Below are 24,082 nucleotides of genomic sequence, written 5' to 3' on the forward strand. Positions count from 1 at the left end.
AAGATGATTGCATGATCATCTACAGAACTCAAACTAGATACATCACTAAGATTGATGGTTTAAAGAAGATGTTGGTTGAAGAAAAGGTGCAAAACACAAGACTAAAGGTTGAAACTGAATTTCTGAAGAATTTGGTCTCAACTGGCAACATATGTGGAATACTGAATTAAGTGAAAGAACAGGACAAATACAAGACAGTTCCACCTCCATTCAACAACAACTTTATGCCTAAAGTTGACGAAGATAAAAGAGATGCATACTTACAACAATTCAAAGATGTCTTTCAAGACAGGGAAAAATTTGTTGATTTGTACAAAAAGATAGAAGTAGATGAAGATGGAGAGTTTGTGATTAAGAAATAAGTGAAAGAGGAAAAGTCAATTGGAGTTCAAGTCTCTGAGGATGACCTTGATTCAAATGAGTTGGATCAAGATGATTTGAGTGATTTGAGTGATCAAATTACTGAAAAGGAAATCAAAGCTGCTGAAAGAGGAAGAAAATACAAGAAACCTGAATCTGTTGATAAACTTCCAAAGTATCCACCAGTCCCACCAAGATTAAAGAAGCAAAATGATAAAATGAAAAGAGAACATGTTTCTTTTGATATCTGTGAAAAGAGGAAGATAAACTACAATGCTGTCAGACCACCAAGCAAAGCTGTATTGGCTAGAATAAAGCAGAACAACAAAAGGAAAATGGTGACTGAAAAAGTTGAAACAGAAAATTTTATCCCAGTTTATCCAATCTTTTCTAGTCATGAGGTGTTGGATGTTGGAGAAGTGGAAACTATGGAAGAATATAAGAAAAGACAGTCAAGGGTTAGAGAAAGCAGTGATGAAGAACCTTTGATTATGAAGAAAGTTGTCTTTGTCAAAAGCAAAGTTGCAAGACAAGACATCAAGATTGAGGAGTTTGTTCTTTTTTCAATTAATTTTGATGGTCTAAAGAATCAGAAGACTTTAGGAGTCAATACATCTAAGCCAAGTGAAATATTCAAGAAACCAAAAGAACATGAAGCCTTCAAGGGCAAGGTTTGGTGCAAAAAGTGTGATGAATATGGTCACCACACAGATTCATGTAATGAAAAATTCAACCTCAAACCATTTCATGTCCCAAATGGAACAAAGTATGGTCAAGACTTTGTTTTGTACAAACAGAAGTATGATATGTATTTGGGAAAAGGATATGTGTGTGGAAAGGAGACAAGTAACAAAAAGAATGCTGAAATCAAAGGAAAGAAACAAATGACTGAGTCTGCAAGAAGAAGTGAGTCACCACAGAAGCACAAGAAGGAGACAAAGAAGAAAAGTCATTCATTGAAGATTAATCAAGACATTCAATCAGTTGAGTCTGATGAGTCTCAAAAATCATCAAACAGTGAGAAGACAAGAAGGAAAGAAATTTATCTGAGAATAAAACCAAATGAACTGACTGGTGATGAAAAATTCTTGATGAAACATGGATATGAACCACAAGGTTTCACTTGGAAACCTAAAGCAGAAACTGAAATTGAAGCTGTGACTGATATAAGAGACTACTCAGAAACAAAGGACTATGTCTTGAAAGAGAATGTCACTGACTCAGTTGAGCCTCAATGTTCAGTTTCACTTTTCAAAACACCTAGAAAATGTGGCTATGAAACTGATCATTCTGATAATCTGGAGATCACTCATGCAGATCCTAAACCTACAACACTCACTTCCCAAGCTACCACTGAAAATGACACGGATGAGTTGCAAGTTGATGAAGCTTGCACTTCATCACTTAACTAATCAAATTTCTCTTTGTGCAGGAACAGGCCACTCCATTGAATGATATATGGTATATGGATAGTGGTTGTTCTAGACACATGACTTGTGACAAGAGGTCACTTGTGAACTATGAAGAGAAATATGAAGGTCCTGTTGCTTTCGGGAGTGATGAAAATGGTGGAAAGATTGTGGGAAAAGGAATCTTGACAAATGGAAAGGTGTCATTTGATAATGTGTTTCATGTTGAGGGACTTCAATACAATCTTCTGAGCATATCACAGATGTGTGATAAAGGTTACAAAGTTAGTTTTAATGATTCTCATTGCTTCATCTTAAAACCTGAGTTTGTAATTCCACCTGAGATGATTATGATGATGGCACCCAGAAATGGCAACTTATATGAGTTAAATATGAAAGAAGCCATTTCAAGAGGTGGTGCATGTTTTGTCTCCAAAGCCACTGAAAATGAATCAAAATTGTGGCATAGGAAATTGTGTCATGTAAACTTAAAAAACATGAATAGACTGGTCAAAGGTGAACATGTGATTGGTTTACCTACAAGAGAATTTAAGTTTGATGATCACTGTGACTCATGTCAAAAGGGAAAACAACACAAGTCTACTCATAAGACAAAGCTCATTAATTCAATTGATCAACCACTTGAGTTACTTCACATGGATCTTTTTGGTCCTGTGAGTGTGCCAAGTATTGGAAAGAAAAGATACTGTCTGGTGATCATTGATGACTATTCTAGATATACTTGAGTCTATTTCCTAAGTACCAAGGATGAGTCTGCTGAGTTGATTATGGGTTGTGTTACAATGATTGAGAACAAGTTGAATAAGAAAGTCAAAATGATGAGAAGTGACAATGGTACAGAGTTCAAAAATGGAGTTATGGAAGAATTCTGCACAAAGAAAGGAATATTTCAACAATTCTCAGCTCCTAGAACTCCTGAACAAAATGGTGTGGCAGAAAGAAGAAACAGAACTTTGATAGAAGCTGCAAGAACCATGATGGCTGATGCAAATCTGCCTGTCACTTTTGGGGCTGAAGCAATCAATACAGCATGTTATGTTCAGAACAAGGTACTTGTAAACAAAGGCATAACAAGACTCCTTATGAAATTTTCAATAATAGAAAGCCTTACATCAAGTTTTTCAAGCCCTTTGGTTGCAAATGTTTTCTGTTGAACACTAGAGATTATTTGAACAAGTTTCAAACTAAGTCACTAGATTGTTTCTTTGTTGGATATTCTACTCACTCAAAGGCATACAGAGTTTATGTGAAAGATCACATGAGTGTGATAGAGTCATCTGACATCATTTTTAATGAAAATCAATTCAACACAGTCAGTGGTGCAACATGGCTGTTTGATCATGAAAAGTTAATAAAGTCATTCAAGATTTATTATAAAGACTTTGATGATTCATTCTACAAGACCAGTACACATGTTGAAGAGAGTAAGAAGAAAGAACTGGACTTAGAAGAGTTGTGGAAAAAGGTTGCAAGAAAAGAAAAGGAATATACTTTTGTGAAAAGCTCCTCAAGCAATGCCATTGAACAAGATGAGGAAATAAACAATCAGGACATTCCAAATGTACAAAATGATCATGTTCAGAATGAGAGTGACACATGCAACCAATCAAATGAAGATGAGAATGCTTCCACAGCAAGATTTCAAGACTTGTTTCAAAGCTTGAATTTGGGAAACAATGGTGCATCTACTTCAGGACAAACCAATGATGAAGCACTAGAGTTTCATGATGCAGAAGCTGATTTGATCATTGAAGAACCTGAACTTAATGAATCAAATCTTGACACAAATTTGTCTACAAATATGATAATACAAACTCCTACTGTTGAAAAGAATCATCCTGCTGAAAATATCATTGGTGACTTGCATGAAAGAATAACAAGGAGTCATTCTGTGATAGCAAACATCTGTCTGTACTCTTGCTTTCTATCCCAATTAGAACCAAAGAATATTGCTCAAGCATTAAAAGACAATAGTTGGGTAGAGGCTATGCAAGAGGAATTGGCTCAGTTTAGAGATTTACATGTGTGGGATCTTTTAGACAAGCCACATGACAGATATGCAATTGGAACCAAATGGGTGTTCAGAAACAAAAGGGATGAAAGGGGTTGGTGATTAAGAACAAAGCAAGACTTGTAGCACTGGGATGTCTTCAAGAAGAAGGGATAGACTTTGAGGAAGTGTTTGCACCAGTTGCAAGACTGGAAGCCATAAGAATTTTCCTTGCATATGCTGCTTCAAAGAACATAAGAGTATTCCAGCTTGATGTTAAATCTGCATTCCTAAATGGAAAGATTGATGAAGAAGTGTATGTGGCTCAACTACCAGGTTTTGAGGATCCTATGTATCCAAACAGGGTGTATAAGTTAAACAAAGCCCTTTATGGATTGCATCAGGCTCCTAGAGCATGGTATGATGAGCTATCAGCTCATTTACTTGAAAATGGTTTCACAAGGGGGGCCATTGACAAGACACTCTTCTACAGAAGAAGAGGGTCAGATTTGTTGCTTTTACAAGTCTATGTTGATGATATCATCTTTGGATCTACAAATGAAAATATGTGTTTGGAGTTTGAAGAGGTGATGAAGTCCAAGTACAGCATGAGTTCCATGGGTGAAATGAACTTCTTTTTGGGGCTGCAAGTTCAACAAAAGGCTGAAGGGATCTTCATTCACCAAACTAAGTATGTGCAGGACATTTTGAATAAGTTCAACTGTCATGATTACAAGATTGCTTCAACTCCAATGGACACCAAAGAAAAAATGATAGCTGATGAAAAGGAGGAGTCAGTCGATGAACATGAATACAGAGCCAAGATTGGATCTCTGATGTATCTGACTGCAACAAGACCAGATATCATGTTTGCTGTGTGTGTGTGTGTGTGTGCTAGGTTCCAGTCAAATCCAAAAGTCTCCCACATGAATGCTGTTAAAAGAATATTCAAATACTTGAAGGGAAGACCAGACTTAGGGATTTGGTATTCAAAGAACCAATCCTTTGATCTGATTGCATATACAGACAGTGATTATGATGGATGCAATATGAGTAGAAAGTCAACATCAGGGGGATGCCAGTTTTTGGGAGAAAGGCTAGTGTCATGGCAATGCAATAAACAGACTACAGTATCAATCTCCACTGCAGAAGCTGAATATGTTGCTGCATCTGCCTGCTGTGCACAAGTTCTCTGGATTCAAAATCAGATGCTGGACTATGGTTTGAATTTTCTCAACACCCCTATTCTTATTGATAATACTGCTGCATATTTTACTGTTAAGAACCCTGTGCAACACTCTAAGACTAAGCACATTGAAATCAGACATCACTTCATCAGAGATTGCAGTGAAAAAGGTTTGATTGAAATGCAAAGAGTTGATACAAGTGATAATTTGGCTGACTTATTCACCAAACCACTTGATAGAACCAGATTCAACTTTCTTTTGAAAGCCCTAGGGATGATCAACTCTGATGAAATCTGATTATGGATGTGTGCTTGGTTGGGTACCTCTATGTGCTACTTGAATATTTTAGAAGAGGTTACACTTGCTGAATATGTTGCTGAATATGTTGCTGAATATGTTGTTGAATATGTTGCTGAATATGTTGCTGAATATGTTACTGAGTATGTTAAATGTTATGTGACTTAACTGTTTCTATGTGTGTCTCTCTGTGATAACTGATTATTTTATTAGAGATTACACATATTGAATGTGTTTCAACTGAATGTTGATTGAATATGTTTTGATTATGTCACAAGCTTGAAGTTAACTGATAGGTACTTAAGTAACTATCTGTGCAATTTGTTTGAAATTGATGATAATTCTTGACTATCATGTTAACTGATCTGATGTTATGATAAGTAGTTTGATCTGTTTAGGTGAAATTGAATACTTATATGATGTCATGAGTAATCACTTTTTATGGTTACTTGAATATGTTCTTAATATGATCTTCTGATGATGTCAAGATAGGATAGACATTGAATGTTAGTACAGTCTGTTTTTCTTGATGATGATAAGAATGATTAAGATTTGAGTGTGTGATGCAACTGTTTGTGTCAAATGTGTTTTATGTCAAAATTAAGTGATTCAATGAATTTTATAATGAATTTTGCATAAATACTATATTTTGGTCAAAACATGAGCAAGTTGATTAATGGTGTAGAGATATGATAAGATTATTCAGTTCAAGCTTTTAAGAAGCTTAAAAGAAGGATTTTTAAAGAAAAGTCTCAAGTAGTTGTTTTTGCTGAAAATTATGTCATTTGCCCAGTTGGAAGGACATATACTTGTGTATGTTTGGTCCTTAAATCTCTATAGATTCAAAGGATAGCCATTAACCTGAAAACTGAATGCATTTGGGGCAATTATGACTTGTTTCTTCTTCCTTCACTTAAAACTATGTCAATAACTCTGACTTTGATAAGACATATACTCACATGTATGTTTGGTCCTGTTGACCATTTTTGGTCAAACGGGATAGCCATTAACCTGATAATGAAGAGATATTGGGGTGATTGAATATTAAACTGTATTTTTTTTTGGGAAATGATAGTACATTGACTACTTAGCTGATCATATGGAATTAATAGGCTAAAAAGACCTTAGTATAGTCATTAACATGCATGGTTGCTTACCCATGATGATGTAAAATCTAAGGTGATATAAACATAATGAATATGCTAATCTTTATGTGGAGATGCATAGTTGTTTTGCATGTCTCAAGATAGATCTCTCCAAATGATATGGCAGAAAAGTGATTACCCAGTCATATACGAGCATGTTGTTATTTGGTCAACCAAAATAAAACATCTTTAAATATGACAAAGAACATGCTTTAAGAAAATTTGAGAAAATATCAAAAACAAGGGGGAGAATGAATAAATCAACCAAAAGTTGATAAGTGTTTTAAATATTTTATCAAACAAGAGGGTTACAACAAGAACTACAAAGATGTTGGCAAAATCTGTCTCATCTTGAATGAAAGGCATGTTGCTAACTGTAAGTCCAACGTTCAACCTCTATATATGTTTGAATCTAAAAATACAAAAATACAATAAGTTCTGTCATACAAAAACTATTTTTGACCAAATACAGGAGGTTGGAGTCAAATTGGGGTGATCTGGGGAAAGCCAAATAAGCTTTGAGAAGAGATATGAGGCATCATAGCACAGTGTTGACCATTATTGCATTATGCTTAAATTGAACTTTAATCATATCACCAAAGAGATGAAAATCATGCTAAGTTTATACCTGTTGTTAACCTATCTAATTTGTCATAATAATGCTGAGAGTGATGTAATGAGATAGCTACTTAGTCAATATGATCCCATTCCTGAGAACTTTTCAGTTTATCAAAGATATTGTTTTGAAATGAATTATAACTGAAATTTGATCTCTAAATGCACCATTTGCTCTTAAACTATGTTCTGAAATAATACATAACTTAGAAATGTCTTTGACAAGTGGTTTAAGTCAAAAAGTGTTGCATTTTGCCTAAAATAGGTTGAATATGTAAGTTCGAGTAAGGTTTGATGCTTTATAACCTTCTCTAGCACAAACTGTTTGAATATGTATTTTCGGGTAAGGTTAATGATTTATAACATTTCCGAGTACAAAACAGTTGATTATGTGTGAATATGTAAGTTCGAGTAAGGTTTGATGCTTTATAACCTTCTCGAGCACAAACTGTTTGAATATGTATTTTCGGGTAAGGTTAATGATTTATAACCTTTCCGAGTACAAAACAGTTGATTATGTGTGAATATGTAAGTTCGAGTAAGGTTTGATGCTTTATAACCTTCTCGAGCACAAACTGTTTGAATATGTATTTTCGGGTAAGGTTAATGATTTATAACCTTTCCGAGTACAAAACAGTTGATTATGTGTGATTATGTTGTTTCGGGTAAGGTTTGATAATTTTCAAACTTTCCGAGTAAGCTTAGTCATTTCTGACTAACTTTATGATTTTCGGGCATGATTTGAAGTGTTTACACTTTCCGGGTCGAGTACACTGTTGCACTCATTTTCCCGAGTAAGCTTGAAGTCTTGAGATGATTATGTGTTGTTATAGCTGTCTTTTTACAAGAAATTCTTGTTTCGAGCAAGCTATGCATGTTATATGCTAGTTTCGAGTAAGCTATGCACATTATGTGCTGATTGTGTTTCCAAGCAAACTTTGTGAACTTAAGTGAGTACACGGAGTAAGCTTTGTGTGAATATGTTGTTAGGAAAGGCTTGTTAATCTTTCCGGGCACGCTTAGATGTTACTGTTTAAGCTTGTCATTTTTCGGGTATGGTTTGATATGTTAAGTTCCCTCGAGCAAGGGCATACCTGATGATTGAATGTGTTTATCCTAGCAAGCTTAGTGCTAACTTAGGATTTTCGGGCAAGCTCTATGAAATTTTAGACTATAGCACACTTAAATGTTTATGTGTTTAATTTCATTCCGAGCATGCTCTGTGATATGTGTGTTTATGATTTCTTTGAAATTACAAGTGTTTTCGGGCAAACTTTGTTTTCCGAGCACACTTTATATTTCGGGTACACTTGTGTTCCTTCAATATACTTGGTAAATTTCAAAAACTTGACTTTCCGAGTACACTGTCTGTCAGAATTTCTTTCCGGGCACACTTTGTACTATATGAAGGTTATTCGGGTAGACTTTGCATAAGATTGTTGTCCGAGCACACTTTACATCTGAAAGAGTGCTCGAGCACACTTTGTGTTCAAGCATACTTGAATGAATGCGTCGATTTAATATGTGAGTTAGTATGATAAAATTGTTTAGTGATTCATACTTGAATGAATGCGTTGATTGAATATGTTAGTTAGTATGATAAAATTGATTATGATTCTTAATAGGGTTCATGCTAGATAAGTTTTAATTTGAAATTAAGAAATCTCTATGAGGATCTTAATTGATTCTTAGTAAGAATGTTTATTTGATGGTTATATTTGATTATTTGCCTTGTGATTAATTTCTCAAAAAATCGAGTATTTCGGGTAAGCTTTCTTCATTATGTCTTAACTTTAAATTAATTTACTTAATCGAGCAAGATTTGTAAATGGGCATATTTGGGCAAACTTTGTATATTCAAAAATGAAAACTTTCCAAGCAAAGTTTGACCGAGTAAGATTTGTATGTGGAAGTATACCGAGTAGACTTTGGATATATTAATCTTTCGAGTAAGGTCTGATAAACTTAAATGAAATTAAATGTTTTTAATATATCAAGTGGATAATGTTACTGGTTGACAGCTAGTAATGCACAAGAGGACAAAAAGCATTTAAAACCCATTTTCAAAAGGGTATAAAATAGGGACTTAAGAAAATTTTTCAAAATTATTTCCCTCTCTCTCCTTCCACTGCAAATTCCTACTCACTAAGAAATATAACCGACTTATCGAATTCAACATTAATCCAAACCCTAATTTTTATCAGCTTTCTAATTCCGACTCGGTAAGCATTAATAATATGTTTTCCGATCACGATTAGACTGTAATGTGACTTGATTATGTATTTGATTACTGACACTCTGTTTATGTGTTTAGGTTATAAATTTGTCGAAGAACAGGTTCTTGAAGATTTCTCCCTATCTTCTTCATTCTTATAACTTGAAATTATCTAAAGTACTGAACTTTATGACTAATTTCACTTTGAATATGTTTGTTTATGTATTACAGATATGGTAGACAACGAGCCAAAGTATGTTTTTGAGCCAAAGCACAATATGTGCGCATTACTACAAGTGACACCAGAGAATAAACCAATGGCTCGAATGATATTATGGATGGCACGGTCAAACATCAGCTTTGCACTCACTGAAATTCCTATTATTTACAGAAATCACTCCTTGGATTTCTGGAGATCAGCAGAGTTGGTTGAAGATGTTAATGGAAAACGAATAGAAGCAACCGTGGCCAGACAAGAAATACAGATCACAGAGAGAATGATCAGGAGATGTCTAAGACTGAATGACGATGATCACAATCACATAAACTTCAATACAAAGCACCTATTGAAGATTTTTAAAGAAACGATGGGGTATCAAGGAAATGTCCATGAAGGACAGTTTCAGAAGGGTCTGTTTCCGATGTTATACAAATTTCTTATTCATCATATTATTCATGGATTTGCTCCGAGGAAGGGATCATGGACTCTGATGAGTCATGATCTAGCAAATGCCACAGTTGGAACAATCTTTGATCTCCCCTTTAACTTTTCCAAGATGATTTTTGAGGGGTTAGTGGGGAATCTGAAGAAACCAGAAAGAAAAAGATTTTTATAGTACCCAAGATTCCTGCAGATCATATTCAACAGTGTATTACAAGACTTACCAACAATTGGAGACACACATAAATTGCAAGACCCTGATGCTTACAAAAGAATCAAGAATCCTGGTGTCTCTAATACCTTTAATGCAAATGCTCCATTTGAAATTTTACCTTGGTTGTTAAATCATGATTTGGCTATAATGCCAGTGCCTGAGCAGAGCTCAGAGGAGGAAGCAGGGGGTGATGATGAGAGTGATGAAGGTAATTCTGATGATGACGATGCCGATGGAGATGAAGGGGGAGATGGTTTACAAATGGAGATCATGGCACCTGAACAGGGGGAACATAGAGAAGAACTTGAACAACCTACCCCTACACTACCACACTCACCACCACCAACCTCACCACATCAAACACCACCTCAAACCCTTACCCTAGACCAACCTGAAACATCCACACATCAACACACACATCAATCACCAACACCACAAACACCTACCACCAACCAAACTGAATTTGAACCATTTACTACATCATAACCTACAAGTCCACATGTTGATATATTCCAAAGAAATATTGAGTTGATATTGGAAAATGATGAGTTGAAAAGACAAGTTGAGGAGGTTAGGGATGAGAATGTTGAGTTGAGAAGAAAGAATGAAGAGATAACTAGTGAAAATGAAATGTTATTGAGAAAGTTAGCTGATGCTGAACTGATGATTCGAACCCTGGTGCAGGAGGTTGAGAAGACCTTAGCTGCCCCAAAACAGGGGGAGAATATGGATGATACTGATGTAAACATGGATGATGTTGAAAGTGTTGATAATGTTGATGCTTTGAAGATGATAATGAACAATTATAATGATAGTGATGAGACTGAAAAGGAAGTGATAGAAGAAGAAACCAATGATGATGAGGAGGTTGTGCTTACAGAAGAACTGACTGATATTGTGAATGAGGAAATAACTGTTGAGAATACTGGTTTGAATGCTACTACTGAGGAACTGGTATACATTGAGCCAGAAAATGATCAAGAGGCCAGTTCCAAGAGAGAAGAGCATGATTCTGAACTAGATCAATTGCTCAAAGAAATTGATGAGTATGAAACTTCTAATGAAGAAGAAGATGAAGAGCAGTTGAGAAGGAGGAAAGAAAAGGGTAAAGGAATAGCAACAGAGGAAGAACCTGTTATGTATGCTGAGAAAGATGTAACTTTTAAAGATGATGCTGTTGCTGCTGCTCTTGAAGAGCAAGAAAGAATAATCAAAGAAACTTTGGAGAGGGAGAAAATAGCCCTATCCCTGACTCCAGAAGAAATAGCAGAGTAAGAAAATCTGATCAGACAAGCCAACATTGAAAAAGAATTGACTGAAGATGAGGCTGAACAAGAAGTTATAGAAGAACTGATCAAAATGAGCAAGGTTGAGGAAGTGGACAACTCTTTGGCTTTGGTAGTAAGCATGTTTCAATCTAAAAGTCAAACATCAGAAACTGCTGCTTAACCAGCCACTGGTATAATTCCAGAAGAGGAGATTAGCGAGTCAATTGCTTCAAAGGCTACCAAGAAATGGGCTGAACAGGTAAAAGAGGATTTGAGAAAGAACCCCACTGATAACTGGCCAGAAAGAAGATTTGAAAAGACTTATCAAAGAAGAAAAAGAACATCTGAACAAAGCCCTATCAGGGCTACACCTCTGCAAAGCCTAAGACCTGATGAACATATGCAAGGTGTCCCTGATGTAACAACTAGAGATGAAGCAGATCATCCAGCTCCTGATGAACCAAAGATAGATGCTATGAATGAGCTGACAGAAGAAGAAGATGACTTTGAGAACTCTGATGATGACAATAATGATAAACCTGAGAATGATGAAGGAAAAATTGGAACAACAACTAATGTTATGTCCCCACAAGTTGAAATGACTGATGTACACAGGGCAAACATTAAGCTGAGTATGTTGGAGGCCAAAAGACTAATGGAACAAAAGAACAAAGATGCCAAGAAATACAAAGATTATTTAAGAAGACATGGTTACTCTGAGAAAGATTTGGCACATTTCTCTTTTGATGAATTACAAGATTTATACATTAGTGAAAGAGAGAAAGTAGTGGAAAGATGTGTTAAGGAAAATGAGGAAATTGAGTTAGAAGAGCTGAAAAGAAAATTCAATGGAATGTGTGGATATTTGTTGGAGAAAGGCATGAAGCCTGAAATTGTGAAGAACTTTGATAAAAAGACAGTTGTGGATCAGTATAACAGACGGAAAAGAAAAGAAAAATCTACAAGGGTCCAAGCTGAAAGCACAGTTCAAGCTGAAACAACTATTGAGCCACCAAGGAAGAAAAGAAGAATTCAGACAATAAGGGAAAAAGAAAAGGAGAAAGTCAAACATGTTGAAATCCCTATTGTTCAAGAAAAGGTGAAACCTGAAACAGAAGATGAACCATTCATGCCTTGGGATAATGAGGAAATGATCAACATCCTAAGGAACATAATGATGAACAAGAGAGGGATGACTGAAGAAGATTTTAATGTGTTAGAAAAGGAGGATTTGAAAACACTTTTCTACCCTCAGAAGGATGAGTGGGAAAAGGTTTTGAGAGAAGGAGAAAATCCCAGATATTATGCTGATGGCAGATTTGTACCTGCTGGACTGGCAAGAACTCCAGGAATGATAAAAATGTTGATTGAACTGGAGGCAGCAGGACATGACATTGTGGAGATAGCCAACCTTCCTACTGAGATGGTGGAAGCTATGTATGTGAAGACATTCAACTTGGGACCTCAAAAGCCCAAGAAATCAATTCCATTCAGACCTCCATTTCATCAAAGATTTCCTAGAGGAAGAGGTCAAGAAGGAAGAGGACAATCAAGCAGCTCAGTACAACACAGAACAAGACCACAGTCTGATGTGGATCTACCCAGAGAGCTGTATTATGATTCAGTCACTGATTCCCTCAAGGTGATTATGGAGAGCAGGTTGCTAAGGGAGATTGTGGTCAGAACTGACTTCCGTGAGTATAATGAAGATCAATTAAGAAGAATGGCCACACTTCACTTATATGACTACAGAAACAGGGACAGATCAGCAGGAAGACAAATGAATGATTTATCAAAGTACTTGCATGAAGAAGCTGATAAGGGATTCAAGTTTTTAAAAGAAAAGAGAAGTTGGAGAATGATTCAACTTCACAGATCAAAAAGGTTAGAGAAGCTGAAGAGAATGGACAGGGCTGAACTGAACTACCAAATAAGTGTCCGAGATCAGAATCCACTGTCCAATATGGATACGTGTATAAACTTGGGAAGAAGAATGAGAAGGCCAAACTATACAGTACAGAAGAACGGTGTCATTGTTGAAGTGGAATACAAAGAAGACACTGGTCACTATGTGCTGAGGAACTCTGATGGAAAAGCTTTGGCGACAATCAAGAAGGATGCAGATCTGACATGCTTACACAATGATGATCTTATAGATATAAGAGACTTGGTGATACCAGAAGGACACACTCACTACCAAGTGCTCAATATCTTCAGAGAAAGAGCTGCATCTGTAATCCAGATGAGAAGACAAGCAGCCTACAACGAAAGGAAAAGACAAAATAGATAGAATAGGCTTTGCTTTGTAATGTCTTCGGACAACTTTTGATTATGTAATTTTGTTTATGTAATTTGATTATGAAATTTGACTTTAAATTTGATGCGTATTTTGCTAAGTGTAAGTAACCATAGAGTGTTTTGGGCTAGCTGAGATGTTCCAATCTAGGGGGAGATTGTTGGGTCAAGAGTTTGACCCAAATGAGGAGATTTGACTAAATGAAGAATATGGAAGATTGGAATCTTCTCAACCTCCTCAGAAACTGCTAAGTATTGAATCCGAGCACACCTTGGACCTTCGAGTAAGCTTTTACTTAGCCGAGTACGAGATTTTGCCTTCCGGGCAAGGTTTACTTCAAATAGTCTTCTTAAGTGAATATCCGAGCAAGGTATGTTTTTAGTGATTTTCCGAGTAAGGATCTCTGATTTGGCATCTCCGAGCAAGGTTCACTTTGTCAAGCAGGGTTGTTCTTCAAGACCAAGTATTTTACTCATCCGAGTAAGGTTTGGTTAACCAAGTCCATGAAGCCAAGTGATTGGAAGACCGGGCAAGGTATTCTTTAATAATTATGGTCCGAGTATACTTGATGAGTTAATGAAATATCTCTAAGTTATATCGAGTAAGGTTCTGCTCAAGTAAGGTATGTACTCTCGAGTACGCCTTATCAACAAGTTATTCAATGACAATGAGCCGAACAGGACCATAGAAGAACAAGGTTGCTCATATGGATTTGTCGGGCAAAGTTTGATAAGTTCAAGAAGATTGAAGTCTACTCGGTGAATATTTTACTTGGTAAAATATTCTTTAAATAAAGTCTACCCGGAAACTGATCCCGAGTACACTTCTATGTTTACCAAGTCTGAAGGAAGGCCAAGTACACTGCGTACTCGGAGACTAAAGATTAATGAAAAGCCTGCCCGGAAGACTTGTTTTACACTTAGTTTATTTTTTGAATATGTATTATCGGATAGGGTTTCTAAAAGGAATGACAGTTGTCCTAGGTTGGCAGGCCTATAAATAGAATATTTAGGGCACGCCGCCAGAAAAAAAAGAGGCAAGAGGCAGATGGACACATGATACGGATAAGACCGACACATTAATTGAGAATATTTTGTGTGTGCCGGCTGTCCTAGGATTCCTTATAAAACCCTAAATCGATTACTCTGTTTGTATGATTAACATTATATAAATGGAAATCTTTTGAGTGAATCCTGTGTGTGCCATTTATCTTTGAATATTCATTGCAACCGTATGTTTGTTATTGATTCCGCCTTTAACAAACGGTCATCTTTCTAAATATAGTAACCCGTCATTAACTCTCTTGTCAACACAATTAATTTTGTGTGAGTTATGACATGATTGATTAAGATCCGAGCCGAATCGACCATATCAAGAGGGACCTGACATAATGCAAAGCAAGAGGATATATCTAATTCCTTTGTGATACGCACAAGCAGCAAAAACCAACAAAAGAGTTTCTTTTCTTTACATTGAAAGGCACGAATCTCTAGAGCACTCAACCCAAACAAATAGACAATTTCACAATAAGTTCTTGCGATGGTGGCTTTATAAAATAAATAAATTAAAAAAACCTCCTTAGACTTTCTTGTCTTTTTCTTGGTGACGAACACAAAACAACAAAAACCGTGGGATCAAGAATACCGAACTCGTACTCCGATCCAACAACCTAGTGTGTAACGAGCCTAAGCTCTGATACCAATTGTTGGCCCAGACGAATCAAACAATCGAATCAAACGAACTTATCAAACAAACTAACACGAGATATTGGGGTGACAACCCTCGACACTTTTCATATAATCAAACGAACATAACAAACGACCTAACAAACGAACTTATCAAAAGTACATGGAGATGAGACTCCTTGACTCTCTCTTAACTCTCACACATAAAACTAATAATCTAGACCTTTTATATAGACCCACTAAACTTGCTCTCCAAGACAATCCTTTCCTAAACCTCCTACAATTCAATTAAGTAAAATAAATATAACATAATAAACCCTTAACTTTATTAATATTCAAGATTAATCCTTCATTCACCCCCTTAATCTTGAAATGTTCATCTCTTTTGTACTACCAAGGTCTTGAATTCCCAATAACACTCTCAACTCTTCAATTTTAATCTTTAGTTCATCTTTACCCTTTCTTTTTCAGTTGTTTGTAGCACACATGTTTAACAAGTTCTTTACGTTCATCGTTCAAACCTCCCACGTTGATTTCATATAAAACTTCAATCTCCTCGGTTTTCTTTCTAACTTTTCTTTTCTTTCTTCGCTTGTCAAAACTTGCATATGTGTTATTCTTTATTTCTTTATCAGACCCTACTGGGCCTTTCATTCTGACAATTCTTCTTAACCTTTCATTCAGTTCTGACTTTTTAACAACAAATGCTCGATTGTTGACTTTCACACACACTTCTAAATCTACAGACCTGTTAGCTGCATCATTCCTTTCATTCAGTATCATAACCTTTCTCTTATCATCTTGATCAGTAGCAGATTTCTTGCTTCCTTTCTGCTCACTTATCTTATCAGTTTTCTCATCTTCAAGGTTGTTTGAGTCAGAAAAACATACATGAAGATTCACTATCTTCTCTTCTTCTTCCAAAGAAATTCTCTCATTTTCTTTATTCAATCTTTCTTTTCCTTCACTTCTCAAAACAGCTTGCAAAGCTTCTTCATTCTCTGTAGCTTCCTGTGCTTCATTATTACGTGCTTATTCTTCTTGAACAATAGCATCCAATCTTTCCTTCTCAGCGATCTCATCCAACCTTTCTTTCTCAGCGGCTTCTTGAACTACTTTTACATCTTCTACTTTTTGTACATAATCAATTCCAAGATATTGAATCTTCAAAGCACGCCATACTTCCTTAGCATTTATGAGTATACCAACTTGTACCAAGATGTCTTCCGGTAGGGTTTGACATATTAACCCTAACGCTGTATACATCTTCCGTTCATCTACAACTACACCGATTGTAGGTTCAATAACGTCCCAAAAATCATACTCTTTCAGATTTCCTTCCATCTTGGTCGACCATACTTTGTATTTCGATTTCATCAGTACTGGAAGTCCCCCACTCACCATCCAGTCTTTCCTATCTTAACTCTCTTTATGTGTTTTATTCTTTCAGCTGGAATTGATTCCCGATCCCGAAACCAATCTCCAATAAATAACCAAACACCACAAACTTTTCTTTGATTAACGCACCTTGCAATCACAAAGTGGACTCGTACAACTTCACGTGGCCCTGACCCCTTTTCCTTCCAAACTTACAATCTAGATTTCAATTCTTATTGGCTTATTCTTGAACCAACTTTTTTCCTTGGAATGTACTAGAAGCTCAAACTTGTACCTTTCAATATTACTTATCCGTCTTCGATCTTGATAAATAAAGCAACCGAAAATAAAACTAATAGAAATCTTGGTAATGTAAAGCAAGAGGATATATCTAGTTCCTTTGTGATACGCATAAGTAGCAAAAACCAACAAAAGGGTTTCTTTTCTTTACTTTGAAGGCACGAATCTCTAGAGCATTCAACCCAAACAAATAGAGAATTTCACAATAAGTTCTTGCGACGGTGGCTTTATAAAATAAATAAATTAAAAAAACCTCCTTAGACTTTCTTATCTTTTTTTCTTGGTGACGAACACAAAACAACAAAAACAGTGGGATCTAGACTACCGAACTCGAACTCCGATCGAACAACCTAGTGTTTAACTAGCCTAAGCTCTGATACCAATTATTGGCCCAGACGGATCAAACAATCGAATCAAACAAACTAACACGAGATATTGGGGTGACAACCCTCGACTCTTTTCATATAATCAAACGAACTTCACGAACTTATCAAACGTACATGGAGATGAGACTCCTTGACTCTCTCTTAACTCTCACACATAAAACTCATAATCTAGACCCTTTATATAGACCCACTAAACTTTCTCTCCAAGACATACCTTTCCTAAACCTACTACAATCCAATTAAGTATAATAAATATAACATAATAAATCCTTAACTTTATTAATATTCAAGATTAATCCTTCATTTCTAACATGACATGTAATAAATATGGAATTTGTGGTTTCAAGTTTTGTTTAAAGGGGCATAAGTCAATTTGACTGTTTGGAAAGTGCTGAATCATTAAGTGTCGAACCAGTATGAGGCCTGAATGATTAAGATGATCTGAGCAAGTAAGTGCTGAATTAATAAGTGTTGTTTGGTTGAACATCTGAATGACAGTGTAGAATGACTATTTTACCTCTCTGAACTATTTAGTGTTGAATGAAATATATCTGTTTAATCAAGAGCTATATTGAATGACCAAACTTTCATTATAACCTATCAAAATACATCTACAAACTTTCATTATAGCTAATACCAAAATACATCTTAAAATAAATTCAAGTTGCATGATGAGTATTCAAACAAATCATGTCTTAAAGGATATTAAATCAAAACAACATGGCAGCAATACGAACCAAGACTTTTTAAAAAATATACAATGAAGAGTATGAACTATGGCTATGACTGTGAACTCACAAAGAAGATAAGATTTGAATGAGAGCTACTCATCTTCAAGAGTTTTGTACTTTGTTGGATGGTCCTTAAATAGCTAGCACCTTTCCATTATGTTGTTAGACTTCATGAACTCAACACCCATTATGATTTTCAATTGAACTCCATGCCTTTCATTACCTCAACTTCATATAATCTGTGATTTATAAGTCCTCTTGCTGATGGCTTCATAATCTGTTGCTGCACATCAATGCAAATACACACAAATGAATCATTTCATAATTTGTTGAAGTCACAATAAAACAACTTATTCCTGATAGTTTTACTATAAACTTCATAATCCATGCTATATTGCTACAATTCAGTTGACCAAATTCAAAAACACATCAAATCCTATCGTAGTTATCCATCTCATAACAATCCTAACGATTTTACTATAAATTTCAATCTTGAAAAATTCATATCAAAATATAGTCTTAGTTACCAAACAATTAGAATTTTACAATATCATACATTATTGTTGGTATCTAAAAGACTAAAACATTAATACTCACAACCCAATTAATAAAGATGGGTGCTTTACCAATCTAAAAAAGTCTGTAACTTTACTTAAATAAGGAATGGACATTACACGATAATAGATTAACTATGCTAAAATCATATAAATTACACAGATAAGAAAGATAAACATGTTGATTTAGAATTAATCCGATTCAGCTGTGGTTTCATTTAATGAATGGTCATCAGTTTGGTTTCGCGGTCGGTTTTTTTTCCAAACTTTTGGTGCACCGTTTTCAAATATTTCAACCCGTAATGAACGGTTTATGCCCGAAACCGGTTGTATAAAACTGTACTGACCCATAACATCTAATTTTATATCATATTTAAAAAAACCAAACACTAATATTAGCTATTAGTTCAATCTAAATTAGTTATATTTGTGTTTTTCCTCTTTATTGGTCATAACTCAAAAGTGTATCGCCCACAACTCCACTCTAGATGCTTAAAACTAAGATGTGTTTAATCATATGAAAAGTTGTGTTAAAAGATGTATTATGTATTTTCGGACTGTCTCTTTTATTTTAAGCTTATTTGTTTTATATAAGAGCCTATTAAAGTCCAAACCGTGAAACCAAATCTGAACCAAACCATTTGTAATGGTTCAGTTTTTGTTTTCAACGGTTCAGTTTCTGTTATTGATCATCAAAACCATTACGCGCGGTTTGTTTAATGGTTTTACCTAAAAATAGTCAAAATTGGACCATGATCACACACCACATAATCACACATGCCACATAATTAGGTTAATACAAAGAATTAGGAATCAAGTTTCCAATTCATAAGAAATTAGTAATCTAATTTCCGTTCATACTTGTTAACTAAAAGAATAACATGTATATTAAATTTGAATTGGGTTACTGAAACTGCCATAGATGGCAGAGTTTACGATTAGCAGTGGGCTCAATTGTATTAACATATATAAGAAAAAAAAATGAAAATTGATGTCTAGGGTTATTGAAAATCGGTTAGGAGAACAATTAGAAGAGGACAAACCTTTCTAGGATGGAGGAGATCTTGTAACATAGACGAAGGAGACCTTGTAGCTTCAATATCAGCAATGGTGAGGAAGGAAGGAGTTTATCAGAGAAATGGGTAAAATCGTCTTGTTTTCCATTCAGCGATGTTTTCAAACTGACCGAATCAGACTTGATTTAGCCATTAAGATGTTTCATACTAATGATCCCAACACTTCAAACACTGACCGAATCAGACATGAGATCTGAATGGTCTCATTCAGAGTTTCAGACCCCAACCAAACAGCCGTATTCTACTCAGCATCACATGATGGCCATCTAGAATTTGCTAAAGTATTTCCACACAACCATTGTTTTTTTTGTTTGAAACAAGATGCTTTTTTTAATTAGATCTGTAATTATAAAAGTTTGGAGTGCCTTTCTCCTACGAGGCAAGTAAAGTACCTTATTCAATTACATTAAGATAAGGCACTAGGATGGAGGAGATCTTGTAACATCGATGGAGGAGACCTTGTAGCTTCAATATCAGCAATGGTGATGAATGAAGGAGTTTATCAGAGAAATGGGTAAAATCGTTGTTAGAAAATAATATAAAAATACCAAAATATATTCAAGGATTAACAGTTTCCATTCTTAGAAGATTGCATCCACATTGTCAGCAAGGATTAGACCGTTGCATTAAAACAATCAAGCAATCCTATTTTTATTATTATTCTATTTCCATGTATGAGCATAAAGTGCTCCTATTTATTTTATTTGTCTTCTATACTAGAATACATAATCAATTTGAAACCAACTCTGAATTCCATTAGAAATCACAGTATCAGAGCAGTGTTGAATAATCCTAGGATCAAACAACAACGTTTGCTTATCATTTGCCTCACAACAACTACAACCATGAACAACAAAACCAAACAAGCGAAAGAGAACTTACCACTCAATTAGCCAAAAACAACCTTGAATCCCAAAACCAGAATCTTAATCAAGGTGTGGAAACCTGCTTTGTAATTATTGAGCCAAGTGAAACCAGAGTGCTAGGGCTCGTATCAAAAGAGCAACATGTGTTTAGACCGAGGACAAGTAAAAGAGCATACAAATACCGAAGGAGGCAAAACCACCGTCGCCGGAGACAAAGCAGCCACTACAGTGGCCATCAGATACGCCTCCGGCAACTGCGAAATCACCGTCGCGGGAGGCAAAGCAGCCGACGCCACGGATATAGTTTACACCACCAATAGCAACGAAAACCACGCGAAGAGGGTCGAAGATGGTGGATTAGGCAGTCTAGATTCAACAGGAGATGAGATAAGTCATTGGAAGGTTAACGATGATACAGGTAATAGGTTTGAGAGAATAATCTAAAACCCTTTTATTTGCGACACTTTCTTTATTGATCCTCATGTTTTAAGATTAATAAATATCCCCCCTGAGATATATAATAATTCTAAGAAACCTCTTGAGCCACATAATAGATCTAAGAAACATCTTAAAGAATCTGTCAATTACGACACTGGCCAGAAATTTAAGATAATTAAAAATTATCCCCCCACCCCCAAGATTCTGATTTTTACAAAAATAGCCCAAGTAAATTTATGGGAAAAGTTAATATAGCCGAAACATGTGGAGAATTAAATAAGTCATGGATTTTTTATTGCGGTGCTACCGACACCATGACTTTCGAACTATCTGACATAATTAAGAATTCTAAAACTAAGATCAATCACATAAAAACTGCCAATGGGGGAATGGCTCCCGTAAAAGGGGGAGGAACTATTGAAATATCACATACTTTGAAACTTTCAAACTGTCTTTATGTCCCGTCCTTGTCACATAAATTATTATCCATTAGTCACATGACAAAAGAATTAAATTGTTCAGTGCTAATGCACCCGACTTTTTGTATCTTACAAGATATAAGAACTAGAGCGGTTATTGGGTGTGGCGTTGAACGCCAAGGGTTGTACTATGTGGAAGAAGTTACTCAACATGGTACTGTGATGTTGGCTTATGGAACTATTAATAGAGAGGCTTGGTTATGACATAGGAGATTAGGACACCCATCTGTCAGTTATTTACATATTTTATTTCCAAAATTATTTCTCGTCAACGAACCTTTAAGTTGTGAAACTTGTTGTGACAATCGTCAATTTCAGGTTAACTCCGTTAACTCAACTCCGTTAATTTAAACTTAAAGATCACTGAATCTATAAAGCACACCTCATTACATTTAAACTAGGGTTTAAATGACGCTTGACACTTACTACATGTGTAGTCTTTCGGGAATTGCACCGAAACGCAAACGAGTTGACGCAAACAATTGGTGAATAAACGAAAAACGTCAAAACAATAATTATGTGATAATTATGTGTTAGACTTATGTGTTATGTGATAACATTGTTATAAACGTTAACTCAATGTGCTAGAACTAGTTATTTAAGCTAGAAAAGTACAAACTAGAAGTTGAGGGACTAAAGTGTAACATGTTATTATTATTAATAAATATAAACCCTAACCTCTCCTCCCTCTCCCTCTTCCCAAAACCGACGGCCAGCCCCCCTTCCCCCTCCTCACGATCGGCTCACACACACACACACATATCTTTTGGTTTTTGATCTTGTTTTTCACAATTGAAGCCTCCTACACCCGATTCTAGTCATCTTCTACCTTCCTCTTGCTTATTTTTTTGCTTTTGAAGGTATAATTATAAACCCTAAAATCTGGAAATTTCATATATTGTGTTCATATGATCTTTGTTTGATTTGATGATGTATTGATGATGATTTGATAACTAGAATTGATATTATTACATGTTAATTGTTGTGTCTTTGATTTTGAGATCAAATAAAACCCTAACCATGTATGTATGGTGTAATTGATATGCATGGATGATGGTTATGGTGTCTAGAATGTTATATGAACGGATTATGGTCCATAGATAGTTAATATATTGAGTTTGGATGCAAACAGTTTCTGGACAGATTGTGTTGCTGATGTTCAATTGACTGTAACGGGGTGTAAATGTGAAAATTGGTTGACATTATTGATACTACAGTAAACTTGGATGAGTCTAGTTTCTAAATAATGTAAATTTGCAATTTTTGGACATGTAAAAGTTAACCTTTATGATTTTACAAAAACGTTGTGCAAAGCTGAGTTGTTAGACCTGCTGTTAGGTTGTTTTGTAAATGTTATATCTCATGAACTACGAGACCAATTGGGTTGGTTCCACTTCTGGAAGTTGACTTGTTGAGTTAGGAACCTAACCCAAGTGGTTTTGCATTTGTTGGATTTTTAATTTAACGGGAATTGCAAATAACTTTCTGTTGCGCATAAATTTGACTGTTATGAGTTTGCTGTGGTAAATTGATCATTATGAGAAATATATATGGAATAAAAATACAACAAAATATGTTCTGGAAACCTAACACAACATGGTACTGTGATGATTTTTGGTAAATTAATTGAGATGCTATGATCGGTGGAATAGTACAATCTTTCAAGTAGAATTTCTGTCTCGGTGAAACTAGCTGCTGAATTTTGTGAAAATGCATGAAACATGATAATTGCTAGTTAATTGTTATGTTTTGACCAAATTGCCCCTGTGGGGAATACTTGCTATATAATTGTTATGTTTTGACCAAATTGCCTCTGTGGGGAATACTTGGTATATAATTGTTATGTTTTGATTAAATTGCCCCTGTGGGGAATACTTGCTAAATAGTTGTCGTGTTTTGACCAAATTGCCCTTGCGGGGAATAATTGCTAGTTAATTGTTATGTGTGACCAAATTGCCCTTACGGGGAGTAATTTCTAGTGATGTACATTATTAATACATGACACGTAAATAATTGCTCACACATGTAATGTATCACGAATGTACTTGTTAAAGTCACACGCTATTCACAAACGAAACACGAAACACATTGTGTGCATAGGTATTATGTGCCGAGTCTAGAGACTCGATAATAGTTCCGACACTTAGAAAAATCCCTTTTTTGTTTTAGAACGCTAGAGAGAGTTTTTCTGTGACGCGCATCCTTTGGTGATTTATTTTGGGAATTCTTCGCAAACAGTGAGTTCACTTACCCCTCTAAACTATTTTCAAACTCTTTTCACTTGGGGAGATAACATACTCTGAAAACGCATTTAAGATTTTGTTAATATAAATTATATATCACTTGTAAAGACTAAGTGGCAAACGCAATAGCTAAAGTCCTTCATTCACATCGAACCGTTTAATATTGGATAATAGCGAGTCATTGTTGAGTAGTACTACTGGGTTTGACAAACCCCACCCAACGCTAAACTCGACTGGAGGTCGAGTGGGTGTAATCTTGGCTAAACACA

This window comes from Bidens hawaiensis, unplaced genomic scaffold (assembly GCF_021521415.1).
Source record: "Bidens hawaiensis isolate Kalapana, Puna unplaced genomic scaffold, B.hawaiensis_p1.1 tig00004818_1, whole genome shotgun sequence".
Classification (NCBI taxonomy): Eukaryota; Viridiplantae; Streptophyta; class Magnoliopsida; order Asterales; family Asteraceae; genus Bidens; species Bidens hawaiensis.